At 31.4% G+C, this 13,141-nt stretch overlaps 1 non-coding gene across 1 annotated transcript; it reads right to left on the reverse strand.

Annotated features, from left to right (window-relative positions):
- Window positions 1-12,758: 12,758 nt before the first annotated feature.
- On the reverse strand, window positions 12,759-12,865 carry LOC112746104 (small nucleolar RNA R71). Its single transcript, XR_003174003.1, has one exon. It is a non-coding gene; the product is annotated as a small nucleolar RNA R71 (small nucleolar RNA).
- Between the last annotated feature and the right edge of the window lie 276 nt (window positions 12,866-13,141).

Raw genomic sequence — 13,141 nt, forward strand, 5'->3', positions numbered from 1 at the left:
TTTCTTTTTCTGGAGTCCATTCTGGAAGGCAAACAATCATTATTTAGAACATACTAAAAATACAACCAAATGAATGCACAAGATTTACCCAACTGAATATACAATATACACCCAACGCAGCAAACGAAACACACCCAGCTTAATAAACTACATACACCCAATGTGATCAACAAAATACACCCAATTCGAAAAAGAAATTACACCCAAGTATGGTACTTACTTTTTCCCCTTTTTGCTGGGGTGTTTTCTTCCTGAATCCTCTGAGTCTTCTTGAGTCTCAGACTCAGAGGTAGAAGTGTCACTGTCAGTAGTTGTTTCTGTCTCCGAAGACGATGTTGAACTCGCCTTCCTTTTTTTGTTTTTTTTTTATTTCTTTTTTTTCTTTTTTTTCTTTTTTTTTTCATTTTTTCTCTTGTCTCCGCCATCTTCACAATCCCCTGAAACATTAGATATTTTAGCTAGCAGCATTCAGGTAAATAAAATACAACCAACATATTATGTTTACTTACCAAAATTTCCTCTCTTTCTGCAGTCATTCTTTCCACCAACTGCTCCTTAGTCCAGTTGGCAATCCAGGGCTTTGGTGGTCTTTCAGCCCTCTTCTTGCCTTTGTTTTTTGAAAGATGAAAGTAAATTATCATCAAGGCGAAGAGGTAGCCATCAATTGCCTTCTTCTTTTTCTCCTTGTAGTCTGTGATGCCCTTGACCATGAAGGTCAAAACATGCCCCCCCCCAGTTTCTCTCCGATATGCCGTCCATCTTAAAAATTGGGGCCAAGTGCACAGGCGATATTTTGTTTATCGTCATTGGCAAAAGGAACGCCATCTTTATATAGAGGATGAATATCCTCTTGAACATCAGGCGTTCCTCTTCGTTGCCAACGCCGATTTTCATCATTTCATCGGTAAGACTTTTGAGGGTCTTACCCTGGAATCTTCTAAAAATTATTTTGTCATCATCAGAAAGTTTCTTATACTCAACTTTCTCAGGAAATAGATCTCCTACAAAAAGGAAAACAACAAAGTATCCAAGTCGGTTCAAATACACCCAAGCATCAACTTAATATACACCTATAATTTTAAGCTAGTTACCTGTTGCATTGATGCCAAGCGCATCACCTATTGTTTTTGGTGTTATTTTGAAAGAACCATATCCTGTTTTCAGTCTGTTCTCCCCAAGTTTGAAGTTGTTTGCCAGCTCCCTTAACAGTTGGTGATCCACCCTTAGTGCTGGGATGTGCATCAACCCACCGAATCCGAGATCCCTCACAATCGCCTTCTTCTCCTCACTCATGTTTCTGAATTTATCACTTAGGAGATGTGTGGCACACTTAAGGTCTTTTGTTTGGTTTCTTGCTGCCATTTTCTTTGAAACGAAAAATACACCCAAAGATATCAGTAAGATACACCCATATATATGAGTCAGATACACCCATTAATAACAGTAAGATACACCCATTGATAACAGTAAGATACACCCATATATATGAGTCAGATACATCCATTAATAACAGTAAGATACACCCATTGATAACAGTGTGATACACCCATAGATATGATTCAGATACATCCATATATATATCAGTCAGATATCACTCAAACATGCTTCAATATCAAGCAACATTACAATGTCAAGCAGTATACACCCCCCAATCTACAGAATATACCCCCAAAAATCAGTTACCAGAAGATCTAGAACAACAAGAATAACAGGAGAACTTAGAACAACAACGTAGAAGAACAGTGTAACAAAGAAGCAAGAATAACAGTAAACCCTAGAACAACGACGTAGAAGAAAAGTAAAACCTAGTTCGTAATGAACTTACCTTGAGTATTGTTGCTTTGTTTTCTCTTCAGATTCTTGATGGAGAGTTTGATGGTGTTTTGATGGAGGTTTCGAAGGTTAGCGACGATTTGTATATTCTGAACTTCGATTTTCGCTCAAAAATGGAAGCGTTGCCTTGTTTTCGAATCGCTTTGAGAAGTGGAAGAAGTGGAAGAGTCTGCCATTACTCGTAGGATACGTAACCGTTTGAGTGTTGAGCGCGTGAATGTGACGCTCCATGTAATCCCTCTTCATGTGCGTGAGTTGTATTTGGGCTGGGCCAACTTGTAAACTTGTAAACTTGTATGTGTAGCAGGCCCGTTTTTGTTTATTGCTAAATCCTATCTTATTCTAATTTCAATAACTAACTAATCCTATCCAATTTTACTTAGGTTATGGAATTGGGAAAACCCTACTAGAACGAGGGAGACATGTGCATAGTAGGTTAAGTTCTCTGGAAAGGAGCCAACAAGAGCCATCTATGCAAAACTAGGAAAGAGGCTTTGGTATTCTCCTTTAACCTTTTCAAAAGACTTTTCATACTAAACCGTCCAACTGTCATAATCATAATTGTTACTCTCAAGACACCACATGTCCACATGTGAATTGAATCTACTATTCCATGATATACTCTTCAACTAAGACATTTGGTTTATGGCAGACCAATCACTATTTATTGAGTAAAAGAACAAGGAAGAAAAATAGGTAAAAGCTATACCACCATAAGAATCACAAATCTGATGACAATTCTAATTAGGATAACACCATTAACTCAAACAGATCTAATATCTGCAATTCATTAATCATAATATCAATAATTATAACAATTTAATATCAATATATGGTATCTTACAGGATATTTATTTCAGATATTGATTCTAGTTGTCTGCCCACTTCTGTTTGTAGAATTTCTGCTCCTTGGTTTGCATTCTCAAGAAGAGGTAAATCCAACTGAGTGATGCTTTCAGTTGGATTCTGATCTGTCACATTGTTTCCAGAGTTGATTATACCTTTCTGCTCTGGCCCTGGTAAGTGAAGTCTTGCACTGCATATTTTTGCATTGTCATATTGGTAAGAGATCACTTTCATCTGTTACCTATGTAGCTATTTCCAAAGTTATATGTTCTTATGCTAATGGAATGCAATTTTAGTGCTTTCAGTATAATGCAGTATTGAATACCATAGTATGCTAATATTAACTTCTAATATTGTCTTTGAAGTACCAATTTGTTATCAATCTATATAGCCAACAATGGAAACTGTTGTGTCTTTGTACCAGCAAGAAAAAATTGAAATACCTTATATTTCTATTGTTCATATGTATGAGAATGAAGTTTTGTATAATCTTGTGTAATCGTTTTTTCTGCAAATAATTTTAATAGAGTAAAGTATCGTTTTTGTTCCCAACGTTTGGGGTAAGTTCTATTTGTGTCCCTAACGTTTAAATCGTCCTATTTGTATCTTTAACGTTTATAAAAGTGGTTCAATGTTATCCTATTAATCAATTATACTAACAAATCAGATTATATTTTTCAATTATTCTCACTTGGATGTATTCATTCTTAATTAGGTCTCACTTGGATGTGTTCGATTTTAATATTATACCCACTATTTATGTTTAGATTCAATTATGTCCCTAGAAAAGTGAATTATGTAAATGTTGTAGGAATTAATTTCAACATTTGATAAACTATTTCTCGGAGTAGATTATCGATTCTATCCCAGACATCTGTATTCTAATTTCAAGAAGAGATTTTTAAAACTCAAACTAAAGCGTTCATGATGTGTAATTAACGACATGATAACATTGAATCACTTTTACAAACGTTAGGGATACAAATAGGACGATTTAAACGTTAGGGACACAAATAGAATTTACCCCAAACGTTGACGACAAAAACAATACTTTACTCATTTTAATATATTGTGAACAAACCTTGCAAAAGACATTAAATTAGCAAGTGAATCACAAACACATAGTAGGCAAAATACAATCAGAACTAAATTAAAAACTAAAGTAAAGTCATGGGCAGATTACAAAGTAGTAGAGGACAAAGTAAAGGTAGAAGCAAGAAAGCGTAGAATCTTTGATACAAGGCCAAACTGACGCTAAATGTAGTTGATTTTACAACCTAATAAAAGAAAACTCATTCGGAGACAATGCAAGAAAAATTACAAGTAAACAAAAAAGACAATTAAAAATCCACTAATATGAATATGAGAAATTTGACTTATATTCTCATGATGTGATAATCATAAATCTTAAGACTCTTGATTTAGTAGTTATAAACAGTTTATAAATTAATTATAAAAACGAAAACCAACATGTGATATCAATTGTGAAATTTGTGATTATTCGTAAATTAACTTGCACAAATTTACTTAAGTAAAATAAATGTTGTCTAAATTAGCAAAATATGTTAATTTAGCAAGTGACAATGTCAGAAACACATGGCAAGCAAACATAACTAGTAGTAAATAAAAAACGTAAACAAAGCAAGACATGGATAGATTACAAACACATGAATGAGTATTTTGACTCATTCTCCTATTATGTGATAATAATAAATTTAGAAATCCTATATTTAGTCCTTATAAATAATTTATAAATTGATTAAAGGAGCGAAAACTAACATGTGCTATCAAGTTATGAAATTTATTATTATTCATGAATTAACTTGCATAAATTTGTATAAAAAAATAAATGTTACCCAAATTAACTAAAAGCGTTAAATTAGCCAACAACAATATCGCAAATATAGGGCTGACAATTGATAGGATAAAATAGGATTTGAACTCTATTCTAACTTTATCTACGGGTTGAAATTTTTTTAAAATTTTATTCTATCTTACTCACGAGTTGAGAATTTTTTAACCCTAACCCTATCCGCACTCTAAAGTTCTAAATCCTACCCTATTCGATCATACCCGCAGAAAATAAAAAAAAATTTCAAACAAATATAAAATTCAACCATTCCGAATTTCATATATATTAATAAAATAAAAAATAAAAAACTAAGTTCAAATTAAAATTAAAAACAATAAAATTTTAAAAAAAAATCTAACATAAAATTACAAATAATACGATCATCAACTAATTTAGTGGTTATTTCAAATTTTTATAAGAGGAAGATTGTGAGTTCAACATTCACTTTCTTCACTACATACATAACTTTTACATATATATTATATAATGGTGGAAACTCAAGTGCAGTCGACTTCACGTGAAGTTGATACTTGAGAGTCGTTAGATGATTTGACTGATTTGACTAAATTTTCATATTAGAAGTGCGGGTAGGGTAGGGTAGAGTATATCCTGAACCCGTACCCGCAGGCAAACTCGCACCGTATCTTATCTTACCTACAGCCGGATTGAATATCCGCAGGTAAGGTATATATTGCCAGCCCTATGCAAACACAATAAAAACTAGAAGTAAGGTGGAGCAGAGCCACCAGTGGACTGCCAATTTGAGACTAAATCTAGTTAATTTTACTGTCCAAAAAAAAAAAATCATCAAGAGACAAAAAAAAATTATATATATATATATATATATATATGACATAAAAGCTACCATGTGAGATTTGTGAATTAATTTATCTGAATTTGTATAAATAAAATATATGTTGACCAAACTAGCAAAACGTTAAAAGTGCAAGTGACAATATCATAAACACATGCATATGGTAGGCAAACAAAACTATCTAGAACTGTATAAAAAACAAAAGTAGAGGACGACATGAATAGATTACAAAGTTACAGAGACAGAATAAGATAGAGTCAAAATGAAGACAAAACTAACACAGAACAGAGCCGCTAGTGAAAGGCCAAATTAAAATTAAATGTAGTGATTTTTCAGAGAAATAAAAGAAAAATGATCAAGAGACAATACAAATCATATATATTCCAAAATCTGCTTACATGAATATGAGTATTTTACTATTTTGACCCGTACTCTTATAATCTGATAATCATAAATTTTAAGATTCTCTTTTTATTGTTATAAATAGTTTAAAAATTGATTAAAGAAATAAAAACTAACATGTGATATCAAATTATGAAATTCATGATCATTCGTAAATTAACTTGCAAAATTTTCATAAATAAAATAAACGTTGCCCAAATGAACAAAATACGTTAAATTACCAAGTGACAATATCACAAACATTTGGTAGACAAAATGCAAACAGACCTAAATAAAATAAAAAACAGAACAAAGCAGGTACAAATTACAAAGTGACGGAGGTGGAGCAACACAGGGACAAAGTAAAGATAGAAGTAAGATGGAGTAGAACTAAAAGGACAAATCGATGTTAAATATAGTTGATTTTGTAGTCTAATAAAAGAAAAATAATCAAGAGACAAGAAAAATTATAAGGAGAAAACAACCTCTCTCTTTCTACATACACACATACATACATATATATCCAAATCTATCAACATTTATGTGATAATTTTGACTCATACTCCTATTATGTAACAATTATAGATTTTAAAATTTTTTATTATTTGTTAAAATAGTTTATAAATTGATAAAAAAAAATAAAAACTAACATATGGTATCAAATTGTGTAATTTTTTATTAATAATAAATTAAATTACACGAATTTGTATAAATAAAAGAAATACTGCCCAAATGAACAAAAATATTAAATTTATGAGTAACAATATCACAAATATTTGGTAGACAAAATATAATAATAAAAAAAAAAAAGTAGAGCAAGACATGAATAGATTACAAAGTCGCAGAGATAGAGCAAGATAGTGACAAACTGAAGGTAGAAGCAAAGCCACCGATGAACAAGAAAACGAAGGCTAAATCTAGTTGGTTTTGTAGCTCAATAAAAGAAAATCAATCAAGCGACGAAAAAAAATCATAAGGAAAAAGTAAAAACAACTTCTCTCTTCCTCTTTATATATACTAGTGTATATTGCCGTGCACTATATAGGATAATACATAAAAGTATATAAAGTTATTTATTAAAAAAAATTAAACAAAAACTATATATAATAATTATCACTATAAATATTTTATAAAGTTATAATAATTAAAATCAAAGTTTAATAATTTTTAATATTAAAAATATTAAAAATAATTAGTATTTGTCTTAATTAATTTAGATTAGTTAATTGGTTATTTCACTCGTCCATTTAAGTAGGTATTAAGGATTTGAATCTCACATTATATAAGTAGTAACTCATTGGCTAACAGCAGACTTTTAATCAATGGAGTTTCAATTTGTGCTGAATTAGTCCTCAACCTACTGAGTTGAAAAATACCGTGAAAAAAAATTTAGTATATATCTTTAAAGTAGGACAATTTCTCATTGATAACAATATTTATGGATATTTGTTTTTGTTGAAATTTACCTGCAACAATTTTATTTGTTGGTATTCATTATTGAAGTCAAAACAATATGGTCAACGTTGTTACTAGTTAAAATTTCACATTTTATAACATAATTTTCAAGTTTTCAAATTTATAGACTCATGCCGTTACAAAAGCTACTAAATTAATTAATATTCCTTGGTAATATTACCAAAATACCATCGTTGAGTATCAATTTGTGTAAAAAAAAACCATAATAACTTTTGTTATTCAATATATAATTTATTCTATTAAAAACAAATTATTAAATATATTTTTTCTCAATTTCTTACACTATTTTATTTGACAATATTTGTCATTAAAAAATAAATGACTATATTATTCTATAATATGATATGCAAAATAATTTTTATTTAAAATTAATTCTGATTAGTAAAATAAAATTTTAAATAATTTTTTATTTTCTTACATATTTAAATTTGAATTTAGAATTGAATAACTCACTCTTTTTTAATTTCAATAACAAAACAAAGTTAATTAGGTATAAAATATTCACCATTTAATCATTTCAATCATTTAAATTTTAATTACCATAAATTGAATTAAAAATTAATTATAACTTAATAATCGATAATATATATATATATATTAGTATGTAAATAATAATATCTATTATATAATTTATTTATTTTTATAAATTTTATAGTATGTAAAAATAGTGATCTTATTTTTATTCATTTAAAAAATTGTTCATAATTATTTTATTATATAATTAACTTAATTAATAACTTTTATTATTATTTTTCTACTAAAAAAATTAGTTTATACTATTTATATATTTTTTTAATACTAATAAGTAAGTAGATATTTGTACTATTATATTTATTGTTTTAGATGATGGCTTAAATTTTTTATTTCATATGTTAAATAATATAAATTTTATTTTAAATATTAAATTCATTAATTTACCTATATTAAGAGGGAAAAAATTATGCAATAAATCATACGTTATAAAGACTAGTTGATTTACACAAATTATTTTTATAAAAAATAAAAAATTTATTCATTATACATAACAATCCTGTGTATATATATATATATATAAGAGGATCTATTTTAATTATTTGAATGATTATTGTTATTCACTTTTTATTGCATTAGTGAATAATATTTAAACTAAAAGAGGGAAAACAAAATTAAAAAATTTTATTAATTTGAATTGAAAAATATCTTGTAAGTATATCTACATTTTATATATACTAAATGTAATAAAATTTAATAGTATAATATTTGTTATAGCAATGCTCAAAACATTAGTCCAAAACATACTTGGACCCAATAAGACTCTCAAACAAGCAAGATCATCCTAGACCTATTGTTAAGGTCCCAAATACGACTTAGGTTTATTACTTTATAGCCCAATGCATATGAAGTCCATGTGTTGTGGTGTGCCATCTGAAATCGGCTCAAATGAATTTTCGTTGCTAGTTAGATATGGTAATGAATACTTATGCGGGTGCGGCGGCGAGCCCTTTCTTCGTCCCTCACTCCCGTTTAAAAAATTACTTCCTATCCTGTCTTCATCTTCGTTTCAAGTCTCTATGTAATTATTCTCTTAAGGAACGTAGATGTCCACAGGTAATTATGAATACTCTTTGAAAATTTTGGAAAAAAATTAACGAAAAAAGACATAATATAATAATCATAAACGCTTAGAGTCACGGCCAAAACTCAAAAGAAGCTGTGTTCAAGAATCAAGAAGAAATAAACTAGGAAATTCAATAATATCATCCGGATTCTAAGTTCCTAAGGATGCTAATACTTCTGAGTTTCAAAGGAAAGTGAGATGCCAAAACTATTCAGAAGTGAATAGCCACTAGTCCCGCTCATCTAATTGAAACTGAGATTCATTGAAAACTCTGAGATTTATTGTATCTTTCTTTTCTTTTTAATCCTACTTGTTTTTTGTTGCTTGGGGACAAGCAACAGTTTAAGTTTGGTATTCTGATGAGCGGATATTTTATACGCTTTTTGGCATCATTTTCATATAGTTTTTGTTATGTTTTGTTTAAGTTTTATTATATTTTCATAGGTTTTACTACAAAATTCATATTTTTTGGATTTTACTTTAAGTTTGTGTGTTTTATGATGATTTCAGATATTTTCTGGCTAAAATTGAAGAGTTTTGGCAAAGTCCGATTCAGAGGCAAGGAAAGCATAGCATATGCTGTCAGATTCTGACCTCTGTGCACTCAAACGAGAATTTCTGGAGATACAGAGGTCCAAATGACGCGTTCTCAACGCGAGCAGGGAATATTAAGGGGTTGCGTATACGACCACATGCATGTGACGTGACCAACCCTTTCGGGTTTGGTATCTCGCGTACCCGAGCAAGAGTATGCATACGCGAGCAAGGTAAAACGAGCTCCCGCATACGCGAGCAAGGTGCATGCGTACACGGCGCCCCTGTTTCCAGCAAAGTTAATTTTGTGTTTTTAAAACTTAATTTTGAACCTCTAAACATCTATTTTTATTCTTTTAGCCTCTAGATCTTAGTGGTATGCCTAGTAATGAGATGAAGCTAGGAAAAGGTGGTAACTTGATGGTGAAGTAAGATTGAAAAAGGATGAATTATGTATGAAAAGTGTGAAGATATGAAGTATATGTGATGTCATGGCTATAATGAATGCTTATCCAATGATTATGAATGCTTATGTGGTTTATGCACTCAATTTTATCTGAGATACGAGTTTTCCTGGGTAAAGAGCAGCGGCTTGCCACCATGTGCTCCAGGTTGAGACTCAATACTTTGTTGACCCTACGTCGTAAGGGTGACCGGGCACGTATAAATGTTTGGGAAGGATACCCCCAATGAGAAAATTTTATATATGAGAAAAAGCTATGCATAGACTCTTGGGGATGCGCGACGGGGGACAGTCCAGGGTTTAGCAGCTGGACTTGTCGGGTTGGCTTGATGACCGACAGATGAGACTCATCAGCCATTGGTCAGGCATGCATCATATGCATATGTTTGAATTACTTGTTTATGCTCTAATTGGGAATGCCTATGTGACTTTCACAGATTTAATTGTATACATGCTATCTGATGCGTGAGCATCTTTCCTATCTTTTCCGAGTGAAATTGCATCTAAATTGTTGAATTTAATAAAGAATTAATTATATTTTAGCCACTATGGATGCTATTTTGAGTTTTGTGCAATACTATTTATTTTAGGTAGCATTCGGATGGATTTGATGAAGTTTCTGCAGAGAAAGAGAAGAAGCCAAGGAGATGACCAGCGAATACCGACGCGGACGCATGGCTCACGCGACCGCGCGGAATGGAGGAAATCGCAATGACGCGATCGTGTGCCTGACGCGAATGCGTGGACTGGAATATGCACAAATGACGCGAACGCGAATACCGACAAATACCGACGCGGACGCATGGCTCACGCGACCGCGCGGACGACGCGGACGCATCACATGAGCGATCTGCAGAATTGACAGAAAACGCTTGGGGCAATTTCTGGGCTGTTTTAACTCAGTTTTCAGCCCAGAAAATACAGATTAGAAGTTGCAGAATGGACGAAACAAGTGGTCCCCACCCATCCATTGAAGACTTGATTATTTAAATTAATTCGAATTTAAATTCAAATATTATTTTAGGAAAAGATATTATTTTAATTTTAATTGTAGAAATTTGATTTTTAAATTATTAGGATTAGTTATAAAAGGGATCCCAATAGGGTGGTTCCAGACAACATTCCACAACATTATTCCATACAAATTTACATTCCATATTCCATGAGCAACTAATCCTCCATTGTTAAGGTTAGGAGCTCTGTCTATTGTATGGATTGATAATATTATTTTTCTATTTTAAGTCATGTTTTGATTTATATTTTAATAATTGTTTTCGTTCTTTATTTTATGAATTTGGGTGGAACGGAAGTATGACCCATGTTCTATTTGAATTCTTATATAACTTGGAAAAGCTCTTTACTTGAACAATAGCTTGAAAACATATTATCCTGAATTTCTAATTGTTTGTATTTAACGGGATACGTGACATATAATCCCTTTATTTTTGGATAATTAGGATTCTTGTGGCATATAAACTAGAATTTGATCATCACCCTCTAATTGGAATTAATTGACCAAGGAATTGGTTGTTGATGAATTTTAGGAGAGACTAGGAAGGTCTAAAGAATTAGGGTCTAGTCACAAATAGTTTGCCATGAATTAAATCTTGCATAATTAAAATAGTTAATAAGAAAAGTCAATCCAGAAAATAGATAACTCTGAAGCCTTAACTACCTTCTCCATATATTATTCCCAACTTAATTACTTGCCCTTCTTTAATATTTTTGCTATTGTTTAATGTCTTTGAACTCCCAACACTATTTTCTATCTGTCTAACTAATCCTATCAAATGCTATTGTTGCTTAATCCATCAATCCTCGTGGGATCGACCCTTACTCACGTAAGGTATTACTTGATACGATCCGGTGCACTTATCGGTAAGTTAAGAGTTTATAAATACTGCACCAAATTTTTGGCGCCGTTGCCAGGGATTAATTGTGATTAACAACTATTCGTTGTTTGATTGCTTAGATCAAATAATTTTTTTATTATATTTTTTATTTTATTATTAATTTTTATTTTGCATTTTTTTACGTTAATTTTTTTCTTTTCTTTTACGTTAATTTTTTTTTCTTTACGTTATTTACTTTCTTTTCCTTCTAGTTTATATCCCCCTCCCCTGTTTCGTTTTTCGTTCTTTTTTTATTTTTATTATATAAAAAAAATTTAATAAATAATTAATACTAATAATTTTTCTTAATTTCTGAAATTAAGTTTGGTGTCCCTTAGTTAGTCTTATTTTAATTTTTCTTATTTAATTAATAATTTCAAAAAATTTTAGTAATAATTTTTCTAGTAATTTTTGAATTTTAGTGTTTGTTTGTTTTATTCAATATTTTTATCTCTTTATTCAGGTTACCTCACAGGGACTTCTCTGCACTCTGACGTAGAGAGTCCCATTTTTTTTCTTGTTTTCTGCTTGTGTATGCGCAGGAATAGAGACAAAGAACATCTTTTAGACTTTGATCCTGAACCTGAAAGAACTTTCAGGCGACGTTTACAACAAGCAAGACTTTGCAAGGCTGCAGAATCCACTATGGCAAATAATAATGCTAATGCCAATGTGGTAAATCTGAATGGGGATGATCAACAGAGGAGAGTGCTTGGCTCTTATTCTGCCCCTACTGCGGATCTTTATGGAAAAAGTATTGTGGTGCCTCCTATAAATGCAAACAACTTTGAGTTGAAGCCACAATTGATCACCTTGGTGCAACAGAATTGCCAGTATCATGGACTTCCTCATGAAGATCCAAATCAGTTCATATCTGATTTTCTGCAGATATGTGATACTGTGAAGACAAATGGAATGAATCCAGAGGTGTACAGACTCATGCTTTTTTCGTTTGCTCTGAGGGATAAAGCAAAGCTATGGCTAGATTCCCAACCAAAGGAGAGTCTGAATACTTGGGAAAAGGTCGTTACTGAATTTCTCACTAAATTTTCCCACCAAAGAAGCTGACTAAGCTTAGGTTGGAGGTTCAGACTTTCAGACAGAAGGAGGGTGAAACTCTTTATGAAGCTTGGGAGAGATACAAGCTACTGACTAGGCAATGCCCTCCAAACATGTTCTCCAAATGGACCCAACTGGATATCTTTTATGAAGGATTGGGTGAGATGTCCAAGATGAGCTTAGATACTTCTGCAGGCGGTTCATTGCACAAGAAGAAGACACCAGAGGAGACTATTGAGCTGATTGAATTAGTTGCAAGCAACCAATATCTCTACTCATCTAACAGGAATCCTGTGAACTCTGAGACCTCTCAAAAGAGAGGTGTGTTGGAAGTAGAAGCTGTTAATGCTCTTCTTGCTCAGAACAAGCTTATGTCTCAGCAGATAAATCTACT

The sequence above is a fragment of the Arachis hypogaea genome, chromosome 14 (assembly GCF_003086295.3).
Source record: "Arachis hypogaea cultivar Tifrunner chromosome 14, arahy.Tifrunner.gnm2.J5K5, whole genome shotgun sequence".
NCBI classification, from domain to species: domain Eukaryota; kingdom Viridiplantae; phylum Streptophyta; class Magnoliopsida; order Fabales; family Fabaceae; genus Arachis; species Arachis hypogaea.